This window comes from Emys orbicularis, chromosome 10 (genome assembly GCF_028017835.1).
Source record: "Emys orbicularis isolate rEmyOrb1 chromosome 10, rEmyOrb1.hap1, whole genome shotgun sequence".
Classification (NCBI taxonomy): domain Eukaryota; kingdom Metazoa; phylum Chordata; order Testudines; family Emydidae; genus Emys; species Emys orbicularis.
In genome coordinates, this window is record NC_088692.1 from 28,636,298 (window position 1) to 28,656,834 (window position 20,537).

The window sequence follows — 20,537 nt, forward strand, 5'->3', positions numbered from 1 at the left end:
AATGTATTACTGGCACGTGAAACCTTAAATTAGAGTGAATAAAATTCTCCACTGCTGTTGACCTGGCAGCACTTTTATGGGCAATATATTCACTTTACAATATACAAATAAAACACAATAATTTTCATTTCTCTTGGTTTAACTAGGCACAAATAGCCACATAATAACTACCTCATAACTATAGACCAAGTGGGTACATGGAGAATACCATCAAGACAAAAGTGGCCATATCGCCAGCTGGTGTAAAGTGGCATTCCTTCATTGAATTCAGTAAAATGAGGCCACTTTACAGCATCTGGGAATGTGGTCCAAAGTTTTTTACCTCTTGTAAGAATTACACATTGTGGAAACTAAAAGTTGCAAATTGCATGACTTGTTCTTTGTTTTTGTTTTTTTTTAAGTACTTCCGATATAGCTACAAATTAATCTGCAGGAATTGCATCTATTATGTGTTTATATGGTACAGTATTTCCCAGATAACTATAGAATAATTACATTGGTTGTAGATATATCATATAAAAGGAAATAGTTTAAAATTCTCAATAACTTCCTAGACAACAATTTTAGATATAGATTTTTATAATACTTTGGTACTGAAAGTGAATTTTCATGACATGAAGGAGGGTGAAAATGACTAAAAGCCAGATGGTAAATAAACCACAGTTCATCATTTAAGTTCATACACTGCAGTCGCTCACATTTTTCATGAATTCCCAGTTCATACTTAACACAGAGAAGACAACAGTGAAGTATTACATTCCTTTCTCTCAGACTATCAATCTAGTCCAGGAATGTTAATCACTCCTGAATCGGAAACAGTAATAACTTCTAATAAGCAAAAAAGTTGCTCTGTAACAAATTATCACGTTGTAGCAACAATAACAAAACTGTGGTTAATTCTCCTTATTTAGCACATATTATTGAGAGTTTTCACTTGCATTAATACTTTTTCCAACATAGATCAAACATGTACACAGTGGTGTTGTAGCTGTGTTGGTCCAGAATATTAGAGAGACCAGGTGGGTGAGGTAATGTCTTTTATTGGACCAACTTCTGTTGGAGAGTGAGACTAGCTTTTGAGCTTACACAGAGCTTTTCCTCAGGTCTGGGCAACTTAGGCCTGGTCTACACTACAGGGTTAGGTCGACGTCATCTGCCTTGCATCAACCTAGATGGAAGATTCTTCACTTAAATTAGCTCCTGCCGAAGTGCCTCTCTGCGCTGATTTATTAACACCATCGTCCCGAGCAGTGTAGAGTCACAGTCGATGTAATTAAGTCAACACAGTGTCAGTGCAGACACTGTTGCCTATGCCAACTGTTACAGACTTTCAGGGCCAGAATGCCCCACACTGACAACACAGGCGCCAACTTTCTCTGGCGCTGGTGGGAGCCTGCGCCCCGCCTCTTCCCCCAGCGTGCCACATTCTCCCTCCTCCCCCTCCCTCCCTGCCCCACAAATCAGCTATTTCACGGCACAAGCGCTGGGAGGGAGGGGGAAGAAGCAGGACGCGGCGGCGCGCTCGCGGAGGAGGTGGAGGTAAGCTGGAGCAGGGGGGCGGGGCGGGGCCATGGCGAGCTGCCAGTGGGTGCTGAGCACCCACCAATTTTTTTCCGTGGGTGCTCCAGCCCCGGAGCACCCACGGAGTCAGCGCCTATGACTAACAATACAATCAGTACAAGCGTGGTCAGTGAGGACGCGCACTGACAACTCACAGAGCCCAGTGTGCACATATACACAAGTGATTTAATAACGGCGGTGGCTGTATGCCAACGTAAGTTAGGTTGACTTAATTTTGTAGTGTTAGGCCTTGTCTACACTGCCACTTTACAGTGCTGAAACTTTCTCGCTCAGGGGTGTGAAAAAACACCCCCCTGAGCAATGCAAGTTTCAGCGCTGTAAAGTGGCAGTGTAGACAGTGCACCTGACCCATTAAGCTATGGCTCATGAAGCCATGAAGTGATCACTCTATATCTAATCTCTAAATCCTCAAAGGAAACCTGCACAACACTTTCAAAAGGCAAGCCTGGGAGCTTAAATTCATAACTTTGCTAGACATATGGATTGAAAAAAGATACTAGATTTATAGCTTATTACAACAATCTATAACCCACTAATAACACCCTCCACCCCCAGCATTTCTCCCTGGCTTCCTTTCCTCCCTATGACTGGAGGAGTATTAACAGGCCATTTCATAGTGAATGGTCCCTTGAAATATGTGTTAACTACTTATGCAAAACAATCTGTTCCATCTTGTATTACACCTAAACCACATTTAAACAAACCAAATTCTTTCTTTCAAACAAGGCATTTCCTTCCATACACAACTGCAGTATAGTTTTTGAGGATAAATATTTTGTGAACTGATTTTGTCTCACTGAGCATATATGATTTATAAAAGTACCTATATTTTAATTGTGCACCAGGGTTGATAATTAAGATTTGACACTAGAAATAAGCCATAATATTAACATCAATTTATGTGAGGAAGAATCAAGAACTAATGTATTTTTTCTTTCACTAGTTTTTCCTTATCCACCAGAATATGCAATTTCTCAGTTTAAGTACTCAATTATACATTACTTGTAGATATCACCGTCAAATTGTATATTTTATATTAAAAAAAACTTTAAAAAATGAAAATTTGTGTAAGTACTGAATGTAGCAGAATATTATGTAGGGATGGCCGTTTTAGTAAATAATCTCTGATGGGAATTTATCTTTTTTCCAGGAACTATACAACTAAAATACTTTAGAAATATGCATAATGTTGTTTTTATAATAATGTATATTGTATACATACAAATGAGATTTTCAAAATCACACCTAGAGGTTTGGAAATCCACTTCCCTTAAGTGAGAATTGGGTATCCTAATCCATTAGATGGTTTTCAAAATCTCAAGATATATATGTGTTTTCCTTCAACTGCCTCCAATAATTATAAATGGAAAACAGTAAAAAAAGGAATGTAAATTAGCGTATGGAACTGCATGGCATACCCTACTGTGCTAACAAACAGCAATACTTCACAATTTTCATTTTCAGAATGCTTTACAACCATTGCACAATCATGCAGGATGATATCACGAAACTCTCATAAAAGCCAAAAGGAAAACCCTCTCAGAACCAGTGGCAGGCCACAGGCTGCAGTACATTGCCTCTGCAGCACATCTCAAGTCTAAGGGATGACTTAATGGCTGCTACTTCTACAGGTTGCCGTAAGTGCCCTACCCAATTAGAATTATTCCCTTTTTAACTTAATGTTAAGACATGTCTAACAACATGTCAAAGCTGAATCCCCACTCTGTCACTCTGAGTGCAGAAGGTGGGGGGCCCACAAGGATTCTAAAAAATAATACGTGCCAGTCCAGGCTTGTATTATACTCTCAAGGTTATAGCTTTTCTCTGACCTTGGCTTGGTAAACGCTGCCACCACCCAAATGCAAAAATACCCTTTTGAACCCAGGAAGGACCACTTGGGAATTCCTCCCTGTGGGGTACCGTCAAGCCCTTTCACCCCCTCTCTGGGGAAGAGCTGAGAAAGAAAACAAAGGAAATTAGCTGTGGCTACCAGCTAATCAAACAACATGCACAAACCTCTTAGGACACCAAAAATCCAATCCTGTTGTTAAAAAAGGTAAATTTTATTAAAAACAAAAAGAAAGGAAATACATTTGGAACTTAGGCTTTTTGCTAGATCTTAAAAGAAATAATTACAAAAATTAAGCATCAGGATAGCTCTCTTGAGGTTCAGCTTAAAGGTTACAAGCAAAACAAAAGCATATGGGTTTAGCACAGAGGAGATCCACAAGCCAAAATAAAAAAATAAACCTGTTCGCATCTAGCTAAACATTCCTAATTTACTTACATATTTGGGGGGGTTTCAAATAAGTAATTCTAGGGATGATCTGATGAATTTTCATACCTGGTTCAAGCCTTACACAGCATTTCTGCTTATAGCATTGCTGCTCTGTGTCCTTCCAGCCCAGAGAACAACAGAAAAAGGGAAAGTTTCTTTCCCAATTTTAAAAAGTTCTACCTTCCCATTGGCTGTTTTGGTCAGGTGCCCACTCCTTTTCTTTTACCTGTGGGCTTGTTAACCCTTTACAAGTAAAGCAAGCAGAGAACAGCTACCAAGAGGGATTTGACAGTTAACTGGCTGGCTGGGTGTCCATAAGGGAGCTATCCCCTGCCCAACCCTTTCAGTTATCACACAACATTAAAATGAAGTCTCTCTCTCTCTCTCTCTCTCTCTCACACACACACACACAGTTATTGACTAATGTCCTCAGATAGCACTAGGACACACATTTTATTCTTTTATTTAGACTTCTAACCAAAGGGGGAAGATATTGATCAAAGAGAATATAAGCCCTTTAAAACAGAAACACACACACACACACACACACACACACACACACACACACCCCACAGCAAAATAACCCCCCAAATAAATATAGGCAATGTGAGACTAAAACCAAAGTAATATATCATGTATCATCAGGAGAGTGTCATAGCTCTTTAAAATAAAAAAGGAAGGAAAGTAATCAATTTGGAGTCTTTATTAAAATATATGCCAACACTACCTTGCATTTGGTGACTCCATTTCACATTTTTTTATGTACTTTTTAAAATAGATGTACACTTAAAATGAAATGTTTTTAGGTGTCAGCAAGATGCCCTGTTTAGCTTGGTTGCCTGCATTGCACATATCCAAGGAACTATATGTAATGATAGAGATAATAGTGCTGCCAGGAAAAAAATATTATTTCCATCGACACTTAAGAAGATGAGAACAACTAGCAAGAAGAGCACCGTCGAACCAGACACAGATATGAAGCTGTTACCTACTGTACTTTAAGCAAGTTGTTCAGAAATGCATTAAATCACTGCAGAATTTCAGTAAGATTAATGTTGCAGGAACCACGTTTAAATTCAGCATTTGCCAGTGACTCAAAGTCACTCCCAGTGCATAGCAGGAAGCAGCATCAGTATGCAAATGAGGAAAATGACCATCTCTGTTTGCCATGGTTCCATACACCTTAGGAAGTAAGCCTGCTGCAACAAATTCACAGCCAGTAATATGGGTATTAATGGTACCTCCAGCAGTGCTGTCAGTGAAAGGACAGTAATAGTACTGTAGGCAGACTGGTTAAACTTTTCTCTATATATCTTTGGAGGCAGCAACTTGCTGAAACTGGAGATTGGAGACAGATTGTTTTTTCATGGAATATTGACTTTCATGTTCAGGTGAATAAAAGTAGAGATTATATATATTACATCAAAAATTCCATTAATTTTTTTGTATCGTATAGGAGTTCCCTTTGCAAATCAAGAAACCACATCCGAGTCTGTATCATCTTTAAAAATGTACTGGAAAAAATTACAATTTTTAACAGTTACATATTTTAACAGAGCTAAATCACCAATAGGTACAATGATTTCAAGACCTTAAATTATCATGCATCTTAGGCATCACATAAAGAAGAAACATAGGACTGGCATGCCAGTTCAGACTACTGGCCAATTAAGTCTGATATCCTGCCTTGGGAGTGGTTAGTGCCTAATGCTTAGAGGAAGGCAAAAAGCAAAAAAGAAGAAATCTATAATGTGGTTGTCTAATTGTACAATGTTGTCCAAGGTGAAAAGGAGGGGAACTCTTTCTGGCACCCGGTCTTCTAACTCCCTGAAGCATAAGACTCAATTAGGTCTAACTTAGCTAGGGTGTGAGAAAAGAACAGTTAACATATTCTGTGGGAAAGTATGCCTCCGAGCCTTCTTGTTCTGAGCTATTCAAGGAATTCAGTTTTAGTGCAAAACACTATCATAGAGTAAACAGGCTGTACACTTTAAAAAACCCTAACTTTTCATTGGAGAGAGAAGTGGAAATGGCATATAGAAGATGTCACTCTGTTTTCACTGAAACTGGAAAAGACCATGCTGCCCTTCCCACAGAATGGGTCAGCATGGACTATAATCTCAGCCTGTGCAGTACACTACATTAAAAAAAATAATAATAATCAACGCTTTAATGCTGAGCTGAAGTGGGAGTCCTTAAAGTAATAAGCGATGAGTTCATGCCCATCTACCAATGTCTCAATTCAAAAGGCACGGCATTTCAAATGCATTGTAATAATGTAACTTTCATAATATTTCCCCCCTTTGGATTGTTTCAAATGACAGTTATTAAAAAAAATAGGGAATTTTCCTGACCCACATCATTCAATTCTAATCTATCTAGGCATCTGTGCTTATAATTCATACCGCTGCAGTCCCAGCTTCATGCCTTTGTGGAAGTCCCCCACAGCTTCTACTTTTCAGAGGTGAAGTCAAGAAAACCTCCAATTCTGTCTTAACATCTTTAGTTTGTTCCTCTTTTTTCTCCCAACAGCTCCTTGATATGTCAAGGGATGCCCAAGATCAACCTCCCCATTCCTCCTGCAACTGTACTGAGAGCTCTCCTCTTTCCCATCCTTAGACCATTCATCTAAGGAGGGAAGCAGAAGCCTTCCTGCCAGCGACAAGCAACAGTGAAACTCAGTGCCTACAGCAGTCTCTCTGTGAGGCCCCAAATTCTTGGAGTGAAATCCTGGCACCATTGAAGTTGATGGGAGTTTTGACATTGACTTCAGTGAGGACAGAATTTCACTCCTAGAATGTGAAAACTCCAATCAACTTCAGTGGGGTCTCAGATGAATTTTGTGACCTACAATGTACTATAACAGCAGTTAGGGCTGATCAAAGAAGTTAAGAGAATTGCTGATTCTTCCAACATAATCCAGGATATGCAAGGAGGACTAGGGAGGCCTACTGAGCCATACAGAGGCTGGTTCAGTCATACTGAATGTTCTTAAACAAGGCTTAGATTTAGCTTAAGGGAGAGGTGAAGACTCCAGCCAGTCCTCATTTTAACTGAAGCCATTTACCCAGTTCTACTTATAAGCAAGTGAGTTTCTTTATAGTTTATATAATGTTTTAAAATTAATTTCTGAGTACATGGCACACCTTTAATATTCAAAAATATAGTCTCGAGCCTCTTTTTTAACTCCCAGGGTTATAGTCATTCCAGGGTCTATTTTGGCAAGGACCCTGGTAGAGGCTCCCACTGGGGAAAAAGGCTATTAGTAGAGGCTGTTGCAGCAGAAAGCTAGCTGACGTCTGTCCTACAAACAGGGGCAAGAGCAGAGCAGAGCACTGGGGGCAAGCAAAGAGAAGTTGGATATATTGATTTGCTAGAACCCCAGATCATTTTAAAGCTGTCCTTTCCAAGGGTTAACTCCATTAATTTGAGCAGTACCTCCACCAGTGCTCCATGGGGATTAATACTCTCAGGACACACAGCTGGTGCAGATAAGTTTGTATTACATCTCCCTGTGCCAGATGAGGTGAAAATCTAAATAGGAAACTTTAATCCAACAGAATTATTATTTCTTAATCTCAACAGATTCATACTGAGATACAATGGAGAAAAATTGAACCAAATGAATAATAATCAAGAACGGACAATGGCAGGTGTTCCCCCATACAGAAATAATACTGACTATTTAATCATCAATATGACTCCTTTGTTTCCCAAGAACACGAGGTCTAAACTGACATTCTACTGCAAGCCACAGTACAGAACGATCTTGTTTCTTGCTATATAAGATTTTCATATGCATTATTCCAATGACAGTCACATTAGAGTGCTACTGCAAGGAAATAGCAGAGGTGTGTGTGTGTGGGGGGGTAAAATATACATTTTGTGCTAATCAAGGAGTGCAGTGTGGAAGATGGCACTATTAGATTTTTTAATATTTTCTTTCAAGGTAAGAAAGAGACTTAATTTAACCACACTAGATACTCAAAATACCTGATCAAAATAAATCTCTTAGTTTATTTTCACAAACTAGTGAGAGAGGCTTTACACATTACACCAGAGATGTGAAACACAAATAGAAAGTGTACAGCAACAATATTGTTTCCAGAAGGAAGAGAATTAGAAGTGAAATTTGAAAACAATCATTATCTGATACAGAAAAGGAAACATAATGAAGTAACAGCAGTACACAAAATGAATTTGATTTCCTCAACAATGACAATGGGAAATGATACATTGACTCCCATTTATAATTTAGACTTCCTATAGCCATAGAAGGAGCTGTCTAAAACTATTACAAATGTGGTTGTCTGCCTCTTACTGCATGTTGTATGACTCAACTTTGTGCAGGAGTTTGCAATAAAGCAGAACGTAGAACAGATGTGGCCAATATTCTATGATTTTAACATGCTTAAACTCCATCTTATTAAAAGTCTGGGTAAATAGACAAGTGCTGCAATGTACTCTGAAGGACAAAAAATTTAGGCTCAAAAGGGAAAACAAATTTTAGAGTTGGGGGGTCTTCTGATGAGAAATTGTGGCAGCCAGCCATATCATATGTAAATCTAGGGACTGTTAAGTCACTTGTCTCCGGTGATTTCAGGTGCTGCTGTATAACACAGAAAGAAAGAAAGTCTGTCTCTGAAATACATGGAACTCAATCCATGGAACGCTTTATGTAGATTAAAAGCAGCAACTTGAATTGCACCTGGAATTGGACTAAAAGTAAGTGCAGTTTCTGAATCACTGATGTAATATGCTCCATAAAAGAAACTCCACAAAGAAGGTGTACCGCCATATTCTGCACAATGTATGCATGCACATAGCAATATGTTACCTCCAATATCACCACATCACATCTGGCTTACAATTATTAAGGAGAGACACAAAACTTTATGCAAAATTACCACATGCCAGAGAGCCACTGTGCACCAACATGGGCCAAATTCATCCATGGTATAATTTCACTGAAGTATGAGTTAAAAATAAGATGCAGTCAACTGAATTGTAATTAGGATGGCCCAGTATGGGTAAGTCATAATTTTAGAAGGACATGACTATGTCTGATATTAAAGGAAATAAACTTTTTAGTACTGGATTTGCTTAACTAATACTAAAAAGTTTTTCCTTAACCATGGTGAAGTTACATCATCACATGTCATTTTTACATTATGCCAAGAGGAAAGGCATGCTGCTCATGAAGTTTCATTCTTGGATAGCTATGGATAAAAGTAAGGCATGAGCCCCAGGCAGGTGTATGAATATCCCCACCTACCCAGAAATGAAATGTATGATAAGGGAACTCATTCTTCATCAATATTTCAACATAGCTTTTCAATCAGTTTCCATCTGTTGCACACTTTGCACTGGAAACAGGTCATGACTGGTAAAAACAAGATCAGTAATATAACTGACCTACTGCCCAGAGGACAGAAACAGGTAGATGGTGTTTCACAGATGCAGGTCACTTTTACAAGCAGTAGGTAGAATCATTCATTCGTTTGCCTTTCTTAGACAGTTCTGGTCAAGTTATCTGTGGGTTTCATGTCGTCCTAACAGTCTCACTACTGCACTATACAAAGTGATAACATTGTAATGAAAATCAAAGAATTAAAGCAAGCCTTTTTCAAGATTAAAAAAAGTCTCTGTAGTCAGCAAGTAGCATCTTCAGCAATGAAATAATCCATCATTGACTTGAAATCTCATTCCAAAAATGCTCTCTAACTACAAATCCTGCAGTAAGAAATTCCATATTCAAGAAGCCAATAACTGAATCATGTTTTGCCAAACTGTCATAATCTTGGGAATATTATATAGCAGAGTATTTTGTGATTTCAATCTTTATGCACTTTAAGAGTCTGTGAAAACGCAGATTCATGTAATTTGGAAAAAGACTTTAAGCTGCCTTATAGATAAACACAAGTGTTTTAATCAAAGTGTCCCTTGAGATCCAGCTCTTTGTTAAGTAGAGACACAGTAAGCTGTAGATGGTCTTTAGGCACTAGCTTCACATTACATTTGGTTTTTAAGTTTTGACAAAGTCTTTGAATAAACAGGGGAAGCTTAATTGGCTTATACCCTACCAGTGGTAAAACTGTAACCATCAATTTCTCAAAATGGCAAGCAATGATTGCTCCTTTATGCTTAATCCTGAACTGTTGAATCCAGGAAGTTCAATATGATTTGAAAAGTTCAGTTCAATGTCCATCCATAATTCATTACACTTATTAGCATCCATCCATTCTATAAGAATATTGTCTACGGAACATTAGAAATATAGTTAGTTTCTTTTTAGGTTACATTTTAGCAATACATAATTTTTAAATTGGATTTCAGCAGTCTTCTGTGAAGTTTATTAATTAAGAAACCACCAGCACAAAGAAAATCACAATATACATACAAGTGTCTCTTTGAGCTTATAGTACTACTCTCTTAATATATAAATAATGAACAACCTTTTGACTCAAAATGGGCCATTGTAAAACTCCTACCCTTTTGTTGTTGTGTTAGAAAACAGACCTTTCATTTTATTCTGCTGGGATCTATTTTCGAGGTAGTTACCAAACCAACCAAGTGGCTTTTGCACTCAACCTGTGTCATCGAGACATGGTAACAATAATTTATGGTCAACTGTACCAAAACCTTTGTTGGATCAATAAATAGAGCTCTATAGATATGACCCTTATCTAAAGCTGTCACATTGCCGTCTACAACCTTTATAGCAACAGTAATTGTGCTCAACTTAAACGCAGAACTAGAAGTATACGAGAAATAATATAAATCCAACTTAAAAAGAAAAAGGCCCTAGTTATGAAGTTTGTATTTCAAATGCTCCCAATTTCACCACTGTTCAGATTCAGGTATACAGCTCAGGACAATCTCTGTACTTTAAACACAAAAGTGCTTTGCCACAAAATAGAAAAGTGGACATCTAAACAAAGAAACAAATACATTATAAGCCTTTTTTTTTTTACCACATATTGTTAATCAAAATGCTTAAGTCTGATTATGTTCCCCAGAGATTTGAACCCTGCCCTGCTGGCACGATTTTACCTCACTTCAATGTTTGGAACATGTAATAAAGCCTCTTTATGCCTAGCCAAGCAGATCAGTTTATTCGTTGTCCCCTTTCAGTCACAGAGACCTTAAGCGTCAGCCCCTTCTCCAAGCTCCACAAAGACTGCTGCCAAGGATATTTGTGCTGTGCTACATTATTATCCAGAATGCGGGCATTGCAACGCTAGTTGGCCAACTCCACAGCTTTCACGTGTTCCCCTTTCAGATAAAGAGAGTTGCTCCTAGAACATCTTACAGCAAACAAGGCATTGTACGGAAAAAAACAAAAGCCTTTTATTTCACAATTATGAAATGTTTTTATAAGTCATGTTTACAACTGAAGAGCTAGAACCTCCTTCTCTTAGTCTGTAACTTATGGTCGCAAATAATTGTGGGCACAATTTTGTACCTAAAGTTATTTGCAGCTATGCATATTCTTACTTAAATGTCTATGTTCCTACTTTCTTAAATGAGCACCGGTTTTAGAAGTTAGTCAATTCCAGCAAACTAGTGCCAAAAATAAGCAAATATCAATATTCAGATACAACCAAAGAGCAGGGGGGAAAAAGCATAATGCAAAATGCTGGAGGGAACGTATCAGCTGAGGTATCCAAGTTCTAAAGCTTTTAAACAAGACCATATATTAATTTCTAATAGTATTAAAGTATCCAATCTCCTGAGAGTTTTGTTTGATATGCCTTAGCCATAACATCTCTCTTTCAAGCAACATATCTTTAAGGTTTGTGAAAACTAAGGGTTCCCCACACCTCTGATTGATATTCAGAACAATTCAAAATTGATTGATATTCATAAAACCAGGTGGGGAGTATATGAGATTTCTTCTATAGCAGGCAAATCCAAAAAGTATCAGATAATCCTGGAAATACCATTCAGAAGAGCTGGTTCATAAAATAATTTATAGCAAAGTTTAGATATTATGTATGAGCTGTTTTTTTGGAAGCTGCCCTGGTACTATACATCACACTTAGGTTTACTGGCTAAAATTCTTACAGATACGTATTTATGAAGACAGTTTGTAAGAATGTCTTAAATAATCACACTAAATAAAGATTCTGCATGGATACAAGCAGGACCTTTAACTGTGTTTGTCATCAGAATCACAGAGTGATTTAACATGATCAGCTTCACATTAACGGATATCCACAGTATATGCAAATCAACCATAACAATTAATTCAGATTTCCCCAAGAACAGAGGCAAGCCATCAAATAGTGTAGCTTTTGTCGAAACAGAAGGGGGTCTACAACAACCTTAAATACACATTTCCACAATTTAGCAAAGCAAATTTGTAAGCTAAGCAGTTCACACTGCTTTGATACGGAGCCTGAAATGAATCTTTAATACAAATTGCAACATCCCCACCTCCACAGTAATGACCTGCTTGATGTATATTGTATCTATCTATATTAATTGGATCATTAATAATACTTTCTTTGAATCCTGTTCTCTTATATATGAATATCAGGAAATGTATTTAAAAATCTTTTCCCCCCCCTTCAGCAAATCTCTTTTAGAAAAAGGGGATTTACATTTGACCATGAAGAGATTAAATCATACCTGGAATTGAAAATGTGTTTGCTGTTTTCAAACCCCAATTCATACCATGTGATGGAGACCTGGGAATAGGCTCAACAAGAAGTACAAAGACAATAACTATTTGATTATGTGACAACCAGTATTTTCTGTTTACACATCATTGAACTCAGAGTTATAACTGTGGCTTGTTGAGACACAGACCTCATTGGAATGGGTGAAACGGTGTTTTGCTTCACCAGAAATCCCTGGGAGCATTTTCTGTCTAACTCAGTCAGAGTTCTTATATAGGGTGCCAAGGAAGTGTAGCCGTAACAGCCTTTAGTGAGACAGAGCACGTTTGGGCCTTCCCCCTTTGAAGAGTCTAGCATCAACATGGGCACTAGAATCACCTGGACTTTGCACTGCCTCTGCCAGAATCAGACCTCAACACTTTTATTTGTTATGAGAAGTTAACTTATCTTGGTTTTCATTTTTATCATTGACAGTACTCATTTTCCAGTCAAAAACCACAAAATAGCCAAAGAATAAAATAATAAGCAATTAACATAATGAAGCAACAGCCTTAATTAAGTCTGTTACCTCTGGATTTTAGAAATTGGAAACAAAATTATACAACTTGCAATGGCAATACAATTTCTTAAAATCCTTTGGGAATGGTAAACAGGCAACAAGTAACAGTGATATTTACAAATCTGCAGGCCAAGTCCTTTGTGAATCCAAACATGGTGATCAGGTTTGCCAAGTGCAACAAAGTGAGGATCAACCCAGCTATAGGCTTGTCTACAAAGGGGAACGGACTGGCATAGCTGTAATAGAATAATTATTCTACTGTTGCTATTCTGGTCAGCCCCCCCCTTGTCGATAAGCCCTAAGTTAGTCACATGTTGAGGTTGTGGACTGAACCAGCCCTATTTACACAAGAACATAAGAAAGGCTATACTTGGTCAGACCAATGGTCCATCTATCCCAGTATCCTGTCTTCCAACAGTGGCTGGTGCCAGGTGTTTTAGAGGGAATGAACAGAACAGGGCAATTATGGAGTGATCCTTGTCCAGACTCAGCTTTGGGCAGTCAGAGATTTAGGGACTCTTGAACATGGGGCTGCCTCCCTGACCATCTTGGCTAATAGCCATTGATGGGCCTGTCCTCCATGAACTTACCCAATTCTTTTTGGAACCCAGATATACGACTGGCCTTCACAACATCCCCAGGCAATAAGTTCCAAAGGTGGACAGTGCGTTGTGTGAACAAGTACTTCCTTCTGTTTGTTTTAAACATGTTTCCTATTAATTTCATTGGGTGATCCCTGGTTATTGTGTTATGTGAAGGGATAACTAACACTCCCTTATTCATTTTCTCTACACCATTCATGATTTTACAGACCTCAATCATATCCTCCTTTAGTTAACTATTTTCTAAAGTGAACAGTCCCAGGTCTTTTTAATCTCTCCTCATAAGGAAGCTGTTCTATATCCCTAATCATTTTGTGTTGCCCCTCACTCTACAATTTTCCAATTCTAATATATCTTTCTTGAGATGGGGTGATCAGAACTGCAGGCAGTATTGAGGTGAGGAAGTACCAGGGGTTTATATAGTGGCATTATGATATTTTCTGTCTTATTAGCTATCCCTTTTCCTAATGGTTCCTACCACTGTCAGCTTTTTTGACTGACGCTGCACATTGAGCCGATGTTTTCAGCGAACTAACCACCATGATTAAAAGATCTCTTAATTTAGACATTTTTTATGTATAGTTGGGATTATGTTTTCCAATGCGTATTAATTCGCATGTAACATTGAATTTCAGTCACGGTGTTGCAAGATCCCTTTGTAATTCTTCACAGTCAGCTTTGAACTTACCTATCTTGAGTAATTTTGTATCATCTGCAAACTTTGTCACCTCACTGTCTACCCCTTTTTCCAGATTATTTATGAATATGTTGAACAGCACTGGTCCCAGTACAGACCCCTGGGGGAGGAGAGGGGGGCACCGCTATTTACCTCTCTCCATTGTGAAAACTGATTCCTACCTTTTGATTTCTCTCTTTTAACCAGTTACTGATACAGAGAACCTTTCCTCTTATCCCATGACAGCTTACTTTGCTTAAGAACCTTTGGAGAGGGATGTTGTCAACAATTTAACAGAGATTTTCAGTATGTCCTGTGTACCACTCAGCGAAAGCTTGACACCTTCTTAGCCAGACAAGTGGAGAGGGACAGTGCTGGGATGGGAAAAGCTCCTGACGTTAGGTAGTAGAGCAAGAATGTTCCCTACCCCTCAATAAAAACCTTCGTGCTTTCCTCTCTCAAAATAATGCTAGCAATCCCAGTCACAGGTTAGTTTGCTTGCACCAAATCAATGATCCATGCCTGCCATGAACATGGAAGTGAGGAGAACCCTTGTCTCAGCCAATGAGGGGAGAGTACAAAACATTCATTTCCCACACAGATGGGAAACAACACTTCCAAGAACCTCTTATTTTATTCATAACATATTTCTTTCAGCTTATATTTAAAATGCATTCACTAATTCATTCTGCCATACTTACAGGCTGCTGGTTGGTCCCCAGCTATTAGCTGATTAAAATGATGCTATAGGTGCAACCTAGCATATCAGCTTTGATGTGGTCAGACCTCTTTTGGGAGCAAGAACTGCTGAAGGATGTCATGTCCCCTTTAACCCAACTCTTGACTGTTCTGAGTTCACCTGGCAAAGACACTCAACTAACCCCAGATTTTTTTTAAAAACAATAACTGACTGTCAATCATGAACTACTAACCTTTCATGGATTTACAAGGTAACGTAGACATTCTAAATAAACATGATCACTACTGTCTGGCACACATATACTCAGGTGATGGGCACATTAGAAATCCACAGACTGCATTAATGCAAAAGAATTATATGATGTGTGAAATAATTTATACTTTAGCCAGATACTATTCACTATTTCTTACATGTAGACATGCTGTACATTATTAATGTTCTGTTCTTTCACTTTGAGAATAACTATATTCTTCTACTCTGCAAATCTTCCTTATTTCTTTTATTCAGAAATAAATGTTTTCATAACTTTGTTAGATGTACTGTAGTGCTGAACTTTTTACCTTGGCTTTATAAATAGCCATTGCTTTCATAATTCCTAACTCCATCCAAAAGTCTGGCATATCATTTGTAACTTAACTCTTTCTATATTGGGCAATGATACATTTAAGTTAATTATTAGTGGGAGTCACAGGGTGTTTTACTCATTACTTGAGTGCCTCTTTTTGGTTGTGTCTGGGGATTAGCTTTGCCAGGCTGACACCCCCTCCTGTGGTTGCACTCTATTCATATTCTCAGTCTCACGCTCTCCTGGAACTCAAATGCTCCCATTTTGTGCGCTTCCCCCCAACCCCTGGCAAGGGTCATTGTGCTTTTCTCCCCTTCTGTGGAAATTGTGTGCATCTAAGTCTATCCGAACCCACTGTCCCAGGCAGTCTTCTCTTTCACCATCCCCTTAACAGTCCTGCTTCTCCAGTGGCTGGTATGGGAATGCAGGCCTGCCCTCTACACTAGGTTCCAGCCCAGGGACCCCAGAACAGGCAGTCAAGGTCTGCAGAGTCCTGAACCTTACTGCTGGAACCTTGCCTACTTCCTAGCTTACTTTCTCTCACCCTGACAGTGATTGCAATTTCTCTCTCTCTAGCCCACTTCTACTCTCAGCTACTAGGCTTTATACAGGCCCCTCCTGTTCCTCTCCAGTTGAGCTTCATCTCTAATTGCTCCTCCACCAGGTGCAGTCCAGGTGGTTCACCTCACCTAACCACCTTAACCGTTTCAGAACTTGTGTGGGGTGGAGACCCCATCACAGGGGGAATGACATTTTCTTTTCAGTTAAAAGGAACAAAATTACTTTGGTTAGAACATTTAATATTTCCATATCATTTCACCCATCTTTCATTTGGGCACTGTAACATGCTATATTTATGAGGCATATACAGTATTAAAAGTGTAACTACCTTGTCAAATATTTAACTTACTAATGTTCTGAAACCCTTGAAACATTGAAAAGCACTTTTTTTCAGCGTAACCATCACTAAAAGAGTGGCCTTTCTTTTTTACCTTGACTGGACCATCAATGTTTGTAAAGAGAAAGAGCTGTCAGAAGCCAGTCCCAAAATGAATAGAAATACACAACTACATAAATATTTAAGAAGATTACAAGAAATAAAGTATGCATTTTGTACTTCTATAGAAAAGCTACATTCATTATTATGCAGATTATTCTTTAATAAATATTTCAAAAACTTGAAGAGGGAAAAAATAGAATAGCATATAATATGCTCTTGGTGGTTTAAAAACACTTTTGTTTTCTGTCCTATGATGATGTTTTACATTGTTTTCATTTCTGATGCATTTTAATGCCATTATGGGGTTGAAATTCATCTTTTGGTCAGTTTGAGAGGACAAAATGGTTTATATTTTGTCATGGTGCACAAATAAGTTAAAAGTATAGTTTTAGTATGTATAGAGAGTTGTAGACCTTTTATTATTCAATATACCTCCATATAAATATAAAAATTTAACGGGCTTTGAGTTAGTAGAAACAAATTGAGAAGCATGCTCTCAAATTTAGTCTTCTGAAAATAAAGCAAACGGATTGCTGATCTCTCACACACGTACTTTAACATCAGAATCAGGAAGAGTTATTTGAGAAATGAACTCATTATTCCTTCATCACTGCACGTCTTAGGTTTCTTTGTGCAACTGTGTAAGTATGTCTGAATTAAATACAGGTTGTTTGTTGGGTTGTGTTAACAATATCTCCACATAGTTCAGGAATAATTCTAATTGAACAGGGTCCATAGACCCCAAACAGCTCTGAAGAGAAGGCAAGGCATGCAGCAGAATTGGAGCAGAGCCACCTAAGAGTGATTCTCCATCACTGTATATGTTTTGTATAGAAAACTCTTCCCCACTATTACCAACCACAAGCTTAAAAAAAATCATGGGGCAGAATGAAGCATGTGAGAGAAGAAATTTAATCAAAACAACTCTCCCCCCTCCAAACAATTCTTGATCCAGGGAGTTCTGGAATGAACTCACATAGGACATGGGACTATCTAAAGGTCTGGCTACCTTAAGGGGTTGTTGAAGTCTTCGATAAAGCCTTACCACCATTACCAGGGAAGAATGATATTTAGGGATGGCGTGAAGAAAAGGAAAGAAAACAACAAACAACCCAAGTACAATATCCCATGAACAGCTTCTTTCTACCATGAAAAGGACAAGCGCAGAAGAATCAGCGAAGACCACTAGGGATTACACCGTACATATCCATGGGAAGGATTTAGATACTACAGTGACAGGTACTATTGAAAATGGGAAAGGATACTGGGGAGGAGAAGGGTGTGACAGCGGGCAGTGTTTTGTAAGAAGCAGATGAGAGGGATGTATATCCTGATAGGAAGAAGAATGTTATAAGGGAGGTAAGAGGGATTGAGGAAAGGAGAATGAGACAGCTTTGTGGAAAGGGAGGTGAGAAGATGATAGACTGAATGGACATCAGCACCAACCATTTCCATAGTACTTTCTACTTCCAGTGTACCTCAAAATACTTTATAAAAAAATTAATGAACATACCATTCCTGTGAGATGGGAAAGGTATAGATAGGAAGTTCTTCACCCACCAGTGAAAGCAAGCCAACTCCAGAATGGAGTGAAACAGCTGTATTACACCACTCTGGCATTAAAGTGGAGAACACTATGGGTATGTCTACACTTTAAGCTAGGAGTCTGATTCTCAGCTGGGGAGACATACCCATGCTTGCTCTGATCAAGGTAGTGCACTAAAAACCAGAATGTAGCTGCAATAGGAATGGATAGCCGCCCACCTACATACCCATCCGAGATGCTAGGTATGTAGGTGGAGTGGCTAGTCTCTCCTGCCATTCACATTGCTGTGGTGACAGTATTTTTAGCACCCTCTCTCTATCACACTAGTGTGAGTATGTCTATTCAAACTGTGAATTACACATCCAGCTTGAAATGTAGACATACCGTAAACCCGGTTGAAATTGCACTAGGGATTTAGGTCGGCGGAAAGTAACTACAAAATTGAAAGATGACCAGGAAGACAGGGTTAACATTTTAGCTCTGACAAAAAAAAATGTACCATAGGATCTTGAATGATCACACACAGTCAGAAGTTGTGAAAGATGAAACAATTAATTATGTAAATAAATTATGCCTGAGGTAAGAAATAGATCCCTGGGCTCCATAGAGTTATCTCTACTTATTGAAGTGACAGATGTTACTTTCTGATCTCACTGACACTGCATCAGGATTTGTTAGTTCAGACTCCTAGAGCTGTGCAGAGTCCACTGGTTTCCATGAGATTCTGGACATGTGAAGATGTGTCCATTCTACGGGGTTCTGATGCAGCATTGGGGCCTGAACTCAATGTGCAGGTATGGAATGGAAGGATAAGATTTTTACTGGTAAATGTTGATTTCACTGTAAATAGGCAAATTGATGAAAAATATTTTAATTAATCAAAATTTAGAGACAGGTAAGGTAAGAAAAATGTTGCTTGAGAACTTAAAGTGTGATGTAAAGATATTTACTTTATATATTTTGACGTGATGTTGACAATTTGTATTTTAATGGCCATAAAGCTTTATTTTTTTTTTATTTACACATCTATGGTCATTAAATAATTAGTCTGACTCCTCCCTTAATATCCAATAACTGAAAATTTAAACAAAAATCTAAAAAAAATGTTTAAAAGCCATAATTTTGTACAATTATGAAAATTTAAATAGAAATTGAAAGAAATTTTTAAAATAAACATTTATATTCTGTCAAAATTATACAAGACTGCAGGATCAAGCCATTGCAGGTAAATTCACCTACAAAGTGTGAACCTGCTGTCAAACACCATACCTAATATGACAGATACTAATTTCCTCACCTGATGATACTGCTATATTCATTATGCTTTTCTCACAATGCCCATACTCTCTAGTCTATGGTCAGCCTGCAGCTCTCACAAAAGCAAAATGGACATGTTTATGAATGAATAAATATTGCATGAAATCCTTCACATAAATCTGGTTACTTTAGCAAACCTAAATCTTAAAACATTCAAAGTATTTTTGCATGCCCTTTGGGAAATTATACACACATTTTTTTGAAGTGTTAATTAGATAAAAAATTGCATTCCAATAGAGGAGCAAAAATGCATTATGCAGAAGTCCTAAAATAAAGAGGGTTTTTGTTATTGTTGGCATGTGTGTGGTGAGTACATGCATGTGTCCACCCCAACATTCTCTCTCCTAGGGAGCAATTTAATGTCATAGATTTACTGTCATCTACAAAGCACCTTTCATAGGATAAATTCAATGAATCCTGTGATTTCATGCATCAAATTTCTGTCTTTTCAAGCTACATTTTAGTTTTAGGTTATTATACAAACTGCAAACTATGAGTGGGAATCTTGTGAAATCATGCTATTAGGCTAACAATACAAATGAAACAGCATAATATCTGTCTTGTCCATGATCATTCTGCCCAATTCAGTGACTCCTCCAAACACAAGAGGGCCTATTTCACACCCAGAATGGATACAATGAACATGAAAGAAGATGTTCATCCTGGGTTTCATCCTCTCAGACAGCACTCCTAATTCTTCTCCACCTCACATCTCTGCAGTTACCTTTTATGTAACATCCACCCCCACTCTACCCCTAACACACACCCCTTCTTTGGATTCACAACCCACGAAATGACCAAAAAAACCCATTGTATAACCCAAATCCTAGAGGGGTTGCTGAGTTGCAGAGTAAAAGTTTGTCCATTTTATGGGTTGTGCACCAAAAATGTTGAGAATTATTTGGATGGAATCAGTCATCCAATGGGAGAAAGTCTGGTAAGGGTCCCTACTATTATTCCTACATTCCTCTTCCTTTAGTCCCCTCTCTTCTCCTAGTCCCCCTGTTCTACTCTTCCTGCTGTTTTGCTGCAGTGAAAAGGAGGCCAATCAGAGAAAGAAGAAGAGAGCAGTTCTCAAGGTCTCCCATA